Source organism: Corylus avellana, chromosome 8 (genome assembly GCF_965113065.1).
Source record: "Corylus avellana chromosome 8, dhCorAvel1.hap1.2, whole genome shotgun sequence".
Lineage (NCBI taxonomy): Eukaryota > Viridiplantae > Streptophyta > Magnoliopsida > Fagales > Betulaceae > Corylus > Corylus avellana.
In genome coordinates this window covers 17,291,728-17,306,899 of record NC_142497.1, presented here as the reverse complement: position 1 = coordinate 17,306,899, position 15,172 = coordinate 17,291,728, and the positions used below count along the sequence as shown (strand labels likewise).

Genomic DNA, 15,172 nt, shown 5'->3' with positions numbered 1-15,172 from the left:
GTTTTATCGGAATTTTTAGTTTGGGACTTTTATGTTGGGAGATGCGTTCGTCTGGTCTCTCTCTCTCTTTGTGGTGCTGTGTCCCTCTCAAGACATTTAAAGCCAATTGGTGTGCAATCTGATATTGTAGGACGCATGCTTTAAATTGTCTACTTTTTGTTCTTTTTGTTTTTTTTTTCTTTGGCAAAATTAGCGACCATATATATATATATATATATATATATATATAAACTGCAATAGGACTGGTATAATTGAAATGACATATTAGTTTTTTTTTTTTTTTTCAGTGATTGAAATTTTTTATGGTCGCTAATTTTGCCTATATATATATATATATATATATATAAAAGGTGAAAGACTATTTAGGTTTTGATTTTCTTGAAATTTTTACTATATTAATGTAATCCCTTCAAATTCCTACTATATTCATTTAACTTCTTGATTCATGTAATCACCCATTCATATTCTTTATTTTTTATTATGATTCTATGCCTATGAAATAGTGTTAAAGAGTATGAAATAGACGAGAGTCGATTTCGGGTTTATCCTATGGCCGCAAGTTAAAGACCGAACCAAATAAATTCTTGTCTTTATTTTCTTTTACTTATGCTATCTTTATTTTTCTCATTGATTATGTTTTCTTTCACACCAATCACCAACACATGTCTTACCTAGCCTCCCCACACAAATATCTAAAAATTCAATCAGAAGCGTACATATGGTAATTTCTCTTCCAAAAAAATACTTCAATAGTGTGACTAATCCTATGAAGAACAATAAAGCTACATGCCAAATCTATGGAAAATCTGGTCATCAAGCCCTGGATTGCTTCCATAGAATAAAGCCCTTAGATCAAGGAAGACATCCACCCTCACACTTGGTTGCTAGAACAAATCCCCCTATTGCGGAACAAACCGATGCCCTAGTATGCTGACAATGGGGCAAACAATCATGTAACTGCTGCTCTAAAGAATTTGACACTGCAATAACCCTTTCAAAGTGATGAAAAGGTTGTCGTAGGCAATGGTACAGGTTTGCCAATTTCCCACACAGGCTTCTCCTTTATAACTCTAATTTCCTATTTAAGCTTAATCATATCCTTAATTGTCTTATTGTAGCAGCCAATTTGCTATCAATACAAGAGTTTTGTGTGGATAACAAATGCTGGTTTATACTAATTGACTCCTTTTTTTTTTTTTTTTTTTTTTTTGTGAAGGACAACCTCATCGGGCAGACTCTTTTACAATGGCCTAGTAGAGATGGATTATATCCAATTTACTTGTCAAAGTCACTCAATAAAGCCATGAAAGTTGTTGCTTTCCTTGGAGTCAAGGCTACTTCTTTAAACTGGCATCGTCAGTTAGACCATCTAGCATCCCCTATTCTCAATAAACTAAAGCAGTCAACTCAACTCCCTATCACTAGGTTTCTTGCACACGATTCATTATGTGAACATTGTCAAATAACCAAGTCCAAATGTCTCCATTTCTCTGAGTCTAATAATGTAACTACTGAGTTATGAGAAATAATACTTTCTGATTTATGGAGTTCTACTATTTCTTATGTTAGTGGATGTTGTTACTATGCCATTTTCATTGATAACTTTTCACGATTCTCTTGGATCTATCCACTGCAACATAAATAAGAAGCCTTTGCATGTTTTGTCAAATTCAAATGCCAAGTAGAAAATCTTCTTTCCAAAAAGATTAAGGCATTCTCAGTTCACCTCTAACTTGAAGCAATTCCTAAGCTCCAATGGAATCATTCACCGAATATCATGCCCTTACACAACTCAACAAAACGGTTTGGCTTAGAGAAAACATAGGCATATGGTTGAGATTGGGTTAGCTCTTTTGGCCATATCTAAACTTTCTCTCAAATATTGGGTTGATGTTTTTAACACTGTAGTATATCTCATAAATATAGAAAAATCCAGACTATTCTTTCTTTAAGGTCCTTAGATGTGCTTGTTATTCCATTCTTCGACCACAAACAATCACAAACTGATATATAGGTCCAAAAAGTGAATTTCCCTAGGATATTGCTCGAATTATAGAGGATACAAATGCTATAATCCTACCTCCAAGAAAACCATTATTAGCCACCAAGTCATTTTTTATGAAAACAATTTTTCAAGTCAAGATTGGATATCCTCCTTATCCGGGTCTACTGCAACTGAATCTATTCTCACCAAGGTAAGTCTTTCTCCCCATGCTACACCAAGCTCAGTTCATTTGTTCACTAATCTTGTAAATGTCACTATTCAGCCCAGCAATGTTCTTGTTGCATCATTGCCGTTAGAAAAAATTAATTATTCACAACGGAATAGAATAGTACCTTATTTGCACTGCAATCAAATATTGTTCCACGTGATTCTCCAATGAATTTCTTTTTTTTTTTTCCCAGTGGTGGAATACACTACCAAAAATTACTAGAGTAATATTCACAAAATTCACAGTCTAAGAGCACCAATGAAAAATATACTAAGAGAGAGTTGTTTTATATTTATTTTGTTTCCTTCGTCTCTCAACCCATTCAATAGGAGTGTATTTATAGCATCACCAATTTAGATGAAGAGAGCAGTTTTTGTTTTATAGAATAACTGACAATGCCAGTTTCCTACTTACAAGCCAGACATTGTATCGCCTGGCTTTGTATATGTAGGGGTGTGCCTATGTGGACACCCTTTTTATTTTCAACATCTCCCACTTGCACACAATGGGCACAACCAGGTCATACATCTCTCAGTGTGTTTTTCATTATTCATACTTGCAAATAGATTGTGCGACCACTGAGTACACTTACATAAGAAGGGTGGGAGCACTATACCAAATATTTATCAAAAGACCAGCATAGCAACATCCCTATAAAAAAAATGTCTCGTTATGCACTAGACTTATTTGAACACATCTGATCAAACATCTCTAATTTCTTTAGAGTTAACTCAGAATAATGCTAGACCTACCCATAAATTACTGTGATGTATTCACAATTATGTCGTTATTACCATATAGCGCCTTAACCTGTCGATAATGAATACAATCAGGGATGTGTTATCGAGTAGTCTTTTCTTCGCACTTATGCCACTCAACTTTGGTCCAATCGCTTTCCCAGCTATGCCCCTTTAGACTGCATCAATCATAGTCATTGGCAACATACTAGAGTAGTAGACATAAAGGCCTCCATCTTATGACATAGTGAAAAGTCAACAAGGGCACAAAATATATATAGTCATGAAAAATGACTTGTGGGACTCACATGGTGAGGAAGTAGGGATCGATTCACTCACCTCCTCAGTTTGGATGAATCAAGCACATGTAGTATGAAATACATGTTACAATTAAGTTCTCTTTTCAAAACAAAAAGAGCGTATGTCTAAACTCAATAAACTGTACATATCTTAGTGTAGTTGCTACACAAGCGCCTAACCTGAGTCCTTCATTTGGTCACTATTTTAGGCGCCAAATTAAGGTCTCACATCTAGCTAATCATAGGTTACATGAATTGTGGGCTATCCATGCATGGTCTAAACAATACTATAGACTTCATCTTAGCTCCAACTAAGGCAACATTTGTTTGTTTCAACTACCTTTACTTGCTACACAAGTAACAAAGGACACAATGTCTCATCTCAGCTCACTACCTAAGCGCCAGAGGCGATTGCTCATGTAAGTGAGCCAATCTAAATATGTTGACATAACTTTCATACCATGGAACCAATCACATGGTAAGTGTGTGTATTAACCAATATGCCATATGATAATTCCAAAAAAAAATAATGAATAACATCATATGCATTAATAAATAAATATCCCAAAAGAGTACAACAATCATCAACTGAATAACAAAACAATTACATCCTACGCAGTCCTAAACTCCTAACATGAGTCTAAAAAGCATCTCTAGTCATAGGCTTCGTCAGGAGATTTGCAATCATTTGACTAGTAGAAATGTGTTTCAGGACCACCTTTTTTTCCGCAACATGTCTCTAATTTATATCTTATGTCAATGTGTTTGGTCTTCCCATGATATTTGGGGTCCTTAGCATAGGCAAGAGCTGTTGTACTATCACAATGAATCGTCATAGGATTTGGAGCACCCATGACAATCTCAAGATGCTGAAGGAATCTCCTCAACCAAACAGCTTCCTGAACCGATGTAGAACAAGCTACATATTCTGCCTTCATGGTCAATAACGCTATACATGGTTGTTTCTTGCTACTCCAAGTAATGACACCATTGTTAAGCAAGAAAACATATCCAGATGTCGATTTGCACTCATCTAGGCCATTACCCCAATCGGCGTCACTATATCCAACAAGACGCAAATTCGAATCCTGATAGCAAAGTACATAATCTGTGATTCCTTTGAGGTATCTTAATATCCTCTTGACTGCTTTCCAATGGGTCTGTCTGGGGTTAGACTGGAATCTACTAACCAAACCAACTGCATAGCATATGTCCAGCCGAGTATACATCATAGCATACATCATGCTACCTATGGCGCTAGCATAAAGAATGCGGGTCATCTTGAGTCTTAGGACACATCTCTAAGCACAAGTTCTCGCCTTTAGCAATAGGGTTGTCAATGGGTTTACAATCATGCATCTGAAAGCATTCAAGAACCTTCTTTATATAGGTTTCTTGCGATAAACCTAGAAGTTTCTTTGATCGATCCGTAATGATCTTAACTCCCATAATGTAGGCTGCCTCACCCATGTCCTTCATTTCAAAGTTGGAGGATAACCACCCTTTGGTGGCAACTATCATATCCTTATCATTTTCGACCAACAATATATCATCAACATACAATGACAAAATGATGAAACTCCCATTGGATCGTTTGACATAAACACAATGGTCTTCTTCAATCATCGAAAACTCATTCAAAAGAATAGCTCGATGGAATCTAAGATACCACTGTCTAGATGATTGCTTCAGGCCATAGATGGATCGTTTGAGCTTGCATACTTTGCGCTCTTGTCTATCGGCCACAAAACCAATTGGTTGATCCATATAGATCTCTTCATCTAGTTCTCCATTGAGAAAAGTTGTGTTAACATCCATTTGATACAGTTCTAAATTCATATAAGCAACTATGGCCAAAATCAGATGAATTGAGGCAAACCTTATTACTGGTGAAAAGGTTTCTTCATAATCTATACCCTCTTGTTGGGTATAACCTTTTGCCACAAGGCGAGCCTTGTACATTTCTATTGAACAGTTCACCTTGCGTTTGACCTTAAGAACCCATTTGTTCCCAATAGTCTTTCGCCATGGCAGTAGGTTCACCAGATCCCAAACTTGGTTAGTCTTCATTGACTCAATCTCATCATTCATTGCTTTAATGCACTCATCTTTTGCAGAAGATGAGAGAGCCTCTTGAATTGTCCTAGGCTCATCATCATCATGCAAAGCAATCATGAAAGCTTCCCCTTCAATCTCGAAATGACGACGGGGAAGATTTGCACGTTTGCTTCCACACGGTTGAGGTTGTTGTGAATCCTCTACTTGTGGTATGTTCCCACTAGGTGGCAAGTCGCTCCCACAATCTCTAGGAGTTTGAGGAATTTCTTCTCATTCTCAACTAGCCCACTTAGAGCACCTTCCTCTTGATCCAAACTCTCATAAAGCTCTAAATTTCTATCAACCTCACCTCTGGTTGGAAACTCATTGTCGATGAAATCCACATCTCGTGATTCTATTTTAGTCACCCTTCGATCGGTTTGTTCTCCTATCAACACGTAGCCCTTGGAATGCTCTGAGTATCTTATAAAGATACATTTTTTTTCCCCTCTAGGGCCTAATTTCTATATTTATGAGAAGTGTCATGAACAAAATCCGCTAAGCCCCGTGGCCGCAAGTAACTCAAATTGGTTTTTTTGCCGGTCCATAACTTATAAGGAGTAGAAGGTACTGATTTGGAGGGTACTCGGTGAAGAATGTAGGCAGCAGTCAAAAGTGCATCCCCCCAATATGATATTGGTAAGTTTGCTTGCACCATCATTGACCTAACCATCTTTAGTAGGTTCAATTTCTCCTTTTCGCCACGCCATTTTGCTGCGGCGTACTTGGCATCGTAAGTTGCCTTTTTATTCCCGTTTCATCACAAAGCCTCTTAAATTGCTTTGCAAGATACTCGCGTCCATAATCAGTTCTTAGAGCTTAAATACTCCTGTCTAATTGATTCTCAACCATATTCATATATCATCTAAAATAATCCAATGCTTCAGATTTATGGGAAATCAAATAAACATGACTGTATTGCAAAAAATCATCTATAAATGTGATGAAATAGAACCCCCATGTCTTGCCCTCGTATTCATTGGGTCACAAATGTCTGAACGGACTAATTGCAATGGAAAAGTTGCCCTAGTAGCTTTTCCAAACGGTTTTCTAATTGACTTTCCCATAAGACAATGTTCACATATGGACATAGACACTTTTACGAGATTGCCTAATAAGCTTTCTCTAGCTAATCTAGTCATCTTGTCTTGCTCAATATGGCCAAGCTTAGCATGCCATTTAATTGAATCAACGTTATTAGAAGAAGTCAATAAAGCAAACGATTTATCATAACTAGAATAATCCAAATCCAACATTAGAAAACCGTCTGAAATAAAACCACATCCATAATATGTTGTTCCCAAATATATGTAAACACCATTATCAAATACAAATTGAACACTAAATTTAAACAATGTAACTACATAAAGCAAGTTTCGTCGAATCTTGGGAGCTTATAACACATCATGGAGTAATAGAGTGCATCCACCTCACAAGTCCAGCTTGTAGGTACCAATACCGAGTACCTCCACGCTAGTTCCACTCCCAACTTTTATTTCTCGACTACCAACAGGAACTCGACGATACTCCACAAATTTGATCCGATCTCGAGCTACATGTTCAGTTGCTGCCGAATCTATAGTCCATATAGGAGAGGAGTGAGCAACCAAAACATCACTAGATACATAAACATAGCAAGAAAAGTCAGAGTACCTTCTTCGGCACATTGCACTCACGAGCGAAGTGGCCTTCCTTTCCGCAGTTAAAGCATACTAGCTTAGACTTGTCTTTTTTACCAGCGCGCTTACCTCTCTTGTGCTTGTAAGTCTTTGCCTTCTTGGGCCCTGGTCCAATAGCTCCATGTTTGTCATTGTTCTTGCGCTTAGGCCTATATGTCTTGCGCTAACTTGACTCAGCCAAGTATTCAAAGTTATTGGGCTTAACAGCCTCTAGGCCCTCAGCTTTAAGTTCCAAATGACGCGAAACATCATCAAAAGTCTTAATGTTCTCATTGTGCATCAATTTTGGCTCATAGATTCCTTGGAGCTTGGTAGTGAGCGAATCACCGCTTGGACCTGCTGCTCATCAGTAAGTTGGTTTTCGGTTGCTTTGAGCTCGTAGATCATAGATGACATCACCCTGAGATGCAGCTTCAGTGTATGATCTGAGCGCATTGATGTGGTATTTTTGTGACCAAAAATATCAATTATAAAAATAACCACTCGCAATAGGACGAATCTTTGTAGGATACGGCTATAAAGAGGGTGTCGAATCTCAAGGACTACAAGGGTTTAATTATCAAAATTAAAAGATCAAAGTTAACTTAATTAAAAGGGGTTTTGATTTGATTTGCTTAAAAACTAAAGTGCATGAAAATAAAAGAGATTTAAAATAAGAGAGAGAGAGAGTAGGGTTTGACTTCACCTCTATCCGCACAACAATGGTTAATCATAATTAATCCCATAAATTCATTCTATGCATGTTATAAAGAAACAAGAAACTACCTTATTAAAGAATAAGCATAATCTATCTTCGGTTGGCACGGATCGTCCACCTAACCACTAAGACGCGGTACGGCCCGTCTTCCCTAGGTATAAATTATCAAATTCTATAATAGGATACATACAATCAATGAATAAGTGTAACTCATCTTCGGTTGGCACGGACTGTCTACCTAAATTACACTAAACTAGGGTGTAGTACAATCCGTCTTCCCTAGGCATGGCCTATCAAATCCTATTGATCATATGTCAATTAAACCCATTGTATAACCATCATCCTCATAATCACAGAGAACAAGAATGATTTGAGATCAATAAAAGTAAAATACTTTCTAAGACAAGAGAAGAATTTCACAAATATTGATTTTGAAATTTAAGAGCAATTGCATTTAATAATTAAGAACATAAATCAATTGTAGCAATCCTCATAATTATACAATCAACATGCATAAATTGAAAATCTAGAAATTAAATACAATCAAACCATTGTGCTTGGAAAGGGCTACATCAATACCCTACGAAGGAGTTTAGCCGCTCATGATCTCCTAAGCTCCAAAGACAATTTACTGAATTTTGCTCTAAGAGGCGGTGTGTTTTTTCTCAATGCTTAGAGGCCTATTTATAGGGCTTAGGAGAGTCCTAGAAGCCCTAGGAATCCTATAAATTTCGGAGATTTAAGTCCAAGTCCAATTATGATAAAGAAAACCTAAGTCCAAATCGGAATAGGATTCGCCCAGAATTGCGTTCCTATCTTGCGGGACAATTTTCGCAATGCGGCGCTCCGAATTAGGAAAATGCTATTTCACAATCATTTGTAGAAATTTGAGTTAGCTTTCCAGTGCCGCTTGAATCACCTCAATCGGATATTTGAGCTGAAAGTTATGGCCAAAATACCAAGACGTATGCAGAATCCAAAATTGAATCCAATCCGATTTTGACTCCAATTTGAGAAATTCTGAATTAATCATTTTCTTTATTTGATTTAAACTTAACCATGATTGGTTAAGTTTAACCATATCTTCTAGGTCTTCTCAAAGTGTGCTTTTAAGCCCAAAATCAATGAAATTAATTGCATCTTTATTTATAACCTGAAAACACAAAAACAAAACAAAATCAAACAAATAACAACGCTAAGGAATTAACATATGCAAATTAAGGGGCTTGAATGTGCAACATTCGGCGCTTATCACACCCCCAAACTTACATATTGCTAGTCCCTTAGCAATACAAAACGGAAAATAAACTGAAAAACAAAAAGATAAGTCCATCTTTCGTGGGATGTACGGTTGCATTTAGCGTATGCAACAAGCCTTTTAAACCCCTAGGCATTCCCTAGAGGACGAGTGAAGTCTCGTGAAGGTTTTCCAAGAATGATACCCACAAACATTGTCATCATTATGTCATTCAAAAGGATAAAGTATCACAAAAATAATGGTTCTCATTCATTAGCAAGCTTAAAATTATAAACTTCATCTTCAAAATTTCAAGGAATTCACAAGTCAAATCACTTACCAATGGCAGATTGAGACATAACAAGTTTCAATTAGTGCAAAGTGAACTAACACATAATCATGAGGCTTTAAAATAATTCCAATATGAATGAATCAACATCTCAGAATTTATTGGACTTCATATCAAATGAAACAACCAAGGCATACTTTTTTTTTTTTTTTATTTTCTTTTTTTTTATTAAGGCTTTGTAATACTTAGCTCCCTTAAGCTTTCTAGTTGACTCATGTATCGAGTGTTAGGCCAATATCTCCCAAACCAAATAGCTTTAGGGCATTAGGTGTAAAGACACCCCTAAGGACTTACTAACTCGAGTCAAAAAGGCTACGAAGCTAAGCTAGCCATTTTATTAATCAACCCAAAAATTTCACTTTTTGACGCGAACACTCACTGCTTAATGAGGCAAGAGGTCCGGTTACTCAGCGAAAAATTCAAACTTGATTTTTTTTTTTTTTTATATTTATTTATTTAATTATTATTATTATTATTTTTTATAGCATGCCAAAGTTATTCACCCAATATGTCACCCAACAGAATTCAAGATATTGAAAACAAACATAATTGGTCTCAAAATTCATACCTCACAGACATGTGCTAGTGTGCTCAATATAGATTTAAATTGAAATAAGAAGCATCTCATGTTGCCAAAAGTAAGTAACAAGACTTAAAATCCCTAAGTCATATGATCATGTGTTCATAACTTTAAGCCTATCAATGAAATTTAAACCAAAATCAAAGCTCAACCATATGCTTAAGAATGACATAACAACAAAAATGGACCGTGTTTTGTTTTTCCATACCCCCAAACTTGAATCATACATTGTCCCCAATGTATGTATAGAACTAAAGAATAAGATCAAGAGTACAGAAATACCTGAATGAGCAGATGTGGGCATATCATACCCCCAAACTTGTATGCAAAAACACATGTCCTGAAAAACAAAGTGATACTCCAACCAAATACCAATCAAGTGCACACATTGTTGTAAAAAGATAAACAAAGAATGAAGCAACAATGGATAAAATAAACCTGGATGGAGATCATATGCCCTGGTGGAATGAGGAGTCGAGCGCACAGGGCCTGCACTCGATCTTATGAAACTGACTCATCTAGTCAAAATATATGGAATCCGCCAAGTCAACGGAATCCACATCCTTGATTCGCACAGTATTCTCGGACCCTTAAGTTTAAATTTGAAGCACCAATCTTTTCTTCTCTTGGACCAAAGAGAATAAATTTTACCCACAAATGGGTAATTCCAAACGTCAGCATATCGAGGTAGATCCTTCTGAGTATTTCCAAACAATTTCTCATCCGAAAAGGAATCATGAATTGGAATAAAATGGGGAGAATACTTGGGGAGTTTTTCTACCTCGATGGTCTATTTTTCCTCGTCTAACTGCCCTAACAGACTACCCACCTGGCCTCTTGGTAAGTCATAAGAAATAATGACCGGGATAGTGTCATCTGTCCCTAAAAATGAAGATTTCAGATTACCTTGAATAGGGGCTCGAGGCTCATATGGCATCTCAGGAATAAGAGGTGATGGTGAAGAAGCCTCAGTGCTCGCTTCCTTGCTTTTTTCCTGATGTAGATCCTGTGGGACCTCAATTTGCTCCTCCTTTGGCTCCTCCTTCCTTTCTTCCACGTGGTTTCCGACCACCTCTCCACTCCTCAATGTGGTGATAGCTTGCTCATGACACAAAGTACTCTCTTCCTCCATGTAGTTTTCATCAGGAATGGCCACCGGGTGACTTTGAAGCTCTTCTTCTTCCATCCTATTGAAGTGGTTGATGATTTGTTCAACATGAGCTTCCATCCTAGCGTCTATCTCGGCGAAGAATTGAGGAGTATAAAGTTCCTGTTGAGATTTCACCGTCTGCTTTATCTCACCCGTTAGCTCACTTATCATTTTTAGTATTCGAGCCTCAAAATTAGAATCTGAGGGAGGTGGTGCGGCCTGGTATTGTTGTTGTGAAGGCCAGTAGATGGGAGATGGCTCTTCTTGATATTCTTGAAAGTCAGAACACATCGGAGGAGGTGGTTCGGTTTGGTATATCTGTTGTGGACTTGCTTGATATGGAGGAGAATAGGATTGACCATTGAATTGAGGATATGCCTGATGGTACAGTTCATGACGTTGTGGAGCATAATTCCCAGGAGCTTGAGTTTGCCACGAAAGATTAGACTGGTTGCTCCACGCCGGGCTATAGGAATCAGAATAATGGCCATTCCCCGGTCTAGAGAACGGTCTGTTCATATGCTCATAAGAATAATTAGAAAATTGTCCCGTTGTAGGACAATCTCTAATATGATGATAAGGACTATAGCAATATGAACATGGTCCATGGGGTGTTGGAATGCCTCCCCACATGAACTAAACTAATATAATTAACATAAAATAACAACAGAAAAATAAAAATAAAAACTCACAAACGGCCTTTAGGTGCCCTGGAAATTTGGAAGCCGACTACTGCTAATGCGCTCGATCGCATGGCAGAGTACGCTCGAGCCTACTGCCGCAGATAGGTGTGAGCACAGGAGTGGAGGGATCGAGCGCAAAAGGTGGAGTGCGTACATGCGCTCGATCGCACGCGACCTGCGCTCGATCGCAGTCACAGTGAAGGCAGCTACGGACCTGTTTGCAAATTCTAAAATAAAACAAAAACAAAACACAAACAGAATTAAAATTAGCAGAAAAATGAATTATTAAGCTAAAATCAATCCTTAAATTGTGACAATAAAACCGTTAAGCAGTCCCCGGCAATGGCGCCAAAAATTGATGTGGTATTTTTGTGACCAAAAATATCAATTATAAAAATAACCACTCGCAATAGGACGAATCTTTGTAGGATACGGCTATAAAGAGGGTGTCGAACCTCAAGGACTACAAGGGTTTAATTATCAAAATTAAAAGATCAAAGTTAACTTAATTAAAAGGGGTTTTGATTTGATTTGCTTAAAAACTAAAGTGCATGAAAATAAAAGAGATTTAAAATAAGAGAGAGAGAGTAGGGTATTGACTTCACCTCTATCCGCACAACAATAGTTAATCATAATTAATCCCATAAATTCATTCTATGCATGTTATAAAGAAACAAGAAACTACCTTATTAAAGAATAAGCATAATCTATCTTCGGTTGGCACGGATCGTCCACCTAACCACTAAGACGCGGTACGACCCGTCTTCCCTAGGTATAAATTATCAAATTCTATAACAGGATACATACAATCAATGAATAAGTGTAACCCATCTTCGGTTGGCACAGACTGTCTACCTAAATTACACTAAACTAGGGTGTAGTACAATCCGTCTTCCCTAGGCATGGCCTATCAAATCCTATTGATCATATGTCAATTAAACCCATTGTATTACCATCATCCTCATAATCACAGAGAACAAGAATGATTTGAGATCAATAAAAGTAAAATACTTTCTAAGACAAGAGAAGAATTTCACAAATATTGATTTTGGAATTTAAGAGCAATTGCATTTAATAATTAAAAACATAAATCAATTGTAGCAATCCTCATAATTATACAATCAACATGCATAAATTGAAAATCTAGAAATTAAATACAATCAAACCATTGTGCTTGGAAATGGCTACATCAATACCCCACGAAGGGGTTTAGCAGCTCATGATCTCCTAAGCTCCAAAGACAATTTACTGAATTTTGCTCTAAGAGGCGGTGTGTTTTTTCTCAATGCTTAGAGGCCTATTTATAGGGCTTAGGAGAGTCCTAGAAGCCCTAGGAATCTTATAAATTTCGGAGATTTAAGTCCAAGTCCAATTATGATAAAGAAAACCTAAGTCCAAATCGGAATAGGATTCGCCCAGAATTGCGTTCCTATCTTGCGGGGCAATTTTGGCAATGCGGCGCTTCGAATTAGGAAAATGCTATTTCACAATCATTTGTAGAAATTTGAGTTATCTTTCCAGTGCTGCTTGAATCACCTCAATCGGATATTTGAGCTGAAAGTTATGTTCAAAATACCGAGACGTATGCAGAATCCAAAATTGAATCCAATCCGATTTTGACTCCAATTTGAGAAATTCCGAATTAATCCTTTTCTTTATTTGATTTAAACTTAACTATGATTGGTTAAGTTTAACCATATCTTCTAGGTCTTCTCAAAGTGTGCTTTTAAGCCCAAAATCAATGGAATTAATTGCATCTTTATTTATAACCTGAAAACACAAAAACAAAACAAAATCAAACAAATAACAACGCTAAGGAATTAACATATGCAAATTAAGGGGCTTGAATGTGCAACATTCGGCGCTTATCACGCATCTTGTAGGAGTCAAACTTCATGGTCAATTAGCGCAATCTAGTGGCAGAAGTGCCACCATACTTTAACTTCAGTGCTTCCCACATATCTTGAGCCATTGGATATACCTCGAACTCACCAATTATATTGTTATGCATGCTGCTTAACATAGTAAAGCGCGCACATTGATCTTTTTTGCTCCAATTCTCAAAAGCAACAATATCTCTTATGTTTTGTTCGGTATTCGCTTGCTCTGGTTTAGTGAGTGAATGGGAAAAGGTCTCCAAGACCTCTTGTTCATTTAGGACATATTGAATCTTTCGATGCCATATGTCATAATTTTTTCCATACAATTTTTTCCGCTTATTCAAATTAGCTACAATGCCTTTTGAAGCCATATTACACACACACAAAAATTGTTGCGATAATCTAAGTTAAATAAAAATAATTATTAACACGTCGTGAGATCGAAAAATCACTAAGCTTCATAATAATCTCCTGTGCCACAAGTGTCATAAAAAATTAATATTTAACTTAATTTTTGCACCAAATTATGTATTGGAGAAAAAATAAATTTAACTCGACCATACTCCCACTTATCAAAAATAATCTAGGCATAATTTACTCATCAAAATAAATATATACCAATTCATGCCAATAAAATAAATATTGAAAAATAGTATGCATTCACATATATTAAGTAAAAATGAATGCTCTAAATAATGTACATCTGCCTATGGCCTAATGGTTTTGGGGTGTGACTTTGAACCTTGAGTGCCTAGGTTCGAATCCACCTCATATTTCACCATTTGGTTTTAAACAAAAAACATATGAAACCGGGGCGGGCTGGCCCATTTGGTTCTGTACACAAGCATACAGAGCCCTTTGGATCTGGTTCGTGTGTCTTGATTGATCCAAATGGTCAACCTGCAATCCCCAACTGGTGGGTTCGTTTTTCTTTTTTTTTTAAAAAAAACGTGTAATGGGCCATGCCCATTTTAGATATATATATTTTTTTAAAACAAAAAACCTACCCGATTCATCTTTTTTTTTTTGTTCAACATCACAGTCGCACACACCAAACAACACAGTGTTTCGAAGCATTGCCTGCCTCGGAAGACCACCGCTCCTCCTCATGCAGTAGCCCGACCACCGTTTGCCACGATTCCTCCTTTTTTTTTTAAATGCGGCACAATCACTAATCTACACAATGCAGATCCACAATGACGCCGTATGATAAGCAGACTTCTGCGGCGGCAACAGATGCCGCTGCTTCTATGCATGGTGATAGCTAGGGCTATAAATTAGCTGACACACTCGACAGCTCGCTCGCTACCCGCTCAACTAAGTTCGACCTAAACTCGAGCTCGACACTGTACAAGCTCGCTTATTACTATTGAAACACGTTCAATTAGCTAGTGACATATACCCGACTTGCTCGATTAAGCTCGACGAGGGCTCATGAGTTCGACTCGTTTAGGGATCATGAGCTCGACTCGTTTAAGTTGATAATCGCCCTGCTCGCCTGAGCTCGTTTAGGGAACGTGAGCTCGACTCGTTTAACTCGAAAATCGCCTGGCTTGCCCGACTCATTTTGG

General features: G+C 37.3%; 1 pseudogene; it reads right to left on the bottom strand.

Annotated features, from left to right (window-relative positions):
• Positions 1-3,941: 3,941 nt before the first annotated feature.
• On the bottom strand, positions 3,942-4,493 carry LOC148584206 (secreted RxLR effector protein 161 pseudogene; annotated as a pseudogene).
• Between the last annotated feature and the right edge of the window lie 10,679 nt (positions 4,494-15,172).